The 1,496-nt window shown below is 40.8% G+C and overlaps 1 non-coding gene across 1 annotated transcript; it reads right to left on the reverse strand.

Annotated features, from left to right (window-relative positions):
* Positions 1-725: 725 nt before the first annotated feature.
* LOC116915185 lies at positions 726-859 on the reverse strand. The gene has a single exon (XR_004389844.1). It is a non-coding gene; the product is annotated as a small nucleolar RNA SNORA70 (small nucleolar RNA).
* Positions 860-1,496: the final 637 nt, after the last annotated feature.

Genomic DNA, 1,496 nt, shown 5'->3' on the forward strand with positions numbered 1-1,496 from the left:
GGTTGTTGCATTTTCTTTCAGCATATTTATGATTTTTTAGTGTTAGGTCAGGTGGAGTTTGTTTGTTTATTTATTTATTTATTTATTTATTTATTTATTTATTTGTAAGACATGAAACGATGGGGATTGGAGAAATGCTAAGAGAAGCTAAGTGCCCGTGATGCTCTTCCAGAGGTCGTATGGTTTGGTTTCCACCACAGCTTATCTAACTCCAGTTCTGTGGGGTCTGATATTCTCTTCCCAGCTCCACTGATACCCACAACCGGCACAGGTACATGCGTGTGTACTTACACACACACATACACACACATAATACACATAAATAAAAATTAATTTTTCGACTAGATTTGAGATTATTTATTGAACATGATTTGGTAGGGTGTAACCTAGAACGGTGGAAGCCCTCAGGAGTGCAGGACCTACCATTTGTGCAGGAGACCACACCGGGGATGTACGTGACCCCATAGCCATCAAGGATGCGCTGCTTCTCAGCAACCAGGTCTTCAGATTCATCTGCGTTCGACGTGGTGAGGTCCCAGTTCTTTGAGGTGTGGATCTTCTAGAAGAGAACATAAATCACACAGTCCTTATAGTGGACAGGATGATCTGGCCAGTGTGAATCCTGGCCACTGCCCTGGGGCTTCCCAAAGGCAACAGACATACCTACCTGTCTAGTGGCCAGACTAGGACAGCATTGAGATCAGAGACATGGATATTACCCAGAAAACTGTCTCCAAGGTCCCTTAGGGCAACCCCTGTAGGCAAAGGTTGAATGCACTCCCAAGTAGGCTGCGGCTCACGGTCATTGCAGACAAGGCCCCTGTGCAGAAAGGGACTGGTTTGGCTTACTTGGTAGCAGATAAAAATAAAATCTTCTTTAAAATGTAGGAAGTAGTGATAAATTTGCTTTTCTGTGTGGCTAACAATTATTCAAAGAGCACATATTAACTAATGTATTTTTTTTTTCGGAGATGAGGACTGAACCCAGGGCCTTGTGCTTGCTAGGCAAGTGCTCTACCACTGAGCTAAATCTCCAACTCCAATATATTATTTTCTAATGGTTTGAAAAGCCATCTTCTTAAATATGCGTACTAACCAGATAAGCATATGCATTAGTTAGGTATGTATTGCCTGGTTTTGGACTGTTGCTTTATCTTTTCACCCACCAGGCAATACTGTTTTTATTACATTGCTTGATCTTAATGCTTGGCAAAGTTTATCCTTGTACTCTACTCTTATTCTCTTAGAACCTTTCCTCTTAATCTTATTTAATTTTCAAGTGATTTTAGAAACACGTGCATAGTTTTCTTTTTGAAAGTTTTCATCCAAATTATGGACTAATATTCTATTTCTTCATCTTTTCTGCTCCAGATAGTCATTTCAATGTGTGTTTTATTGGATATTTCATCTACTGACATTTCAAATGGTATTTCCTCTCCCCGTTTCCCCTCTGGAAATCCCCTGTCCCATAGTCCCTCCCCTGCTTCTATGAGTTG

Source organism: Rattus rattus, chromosome 13 (genome assembly GCF_011064425.1).
Source record: "Rattus rattus isolate New Zealand chromosome 13, Rrattus_CSIRO_v1, whole genome shotgun sequence".
Lineage (NCBI taxonomy): Eukaryota > Metazoa > Chordata > Mammalia > Rodentia > Muridae > Rattus > Rattus rattus.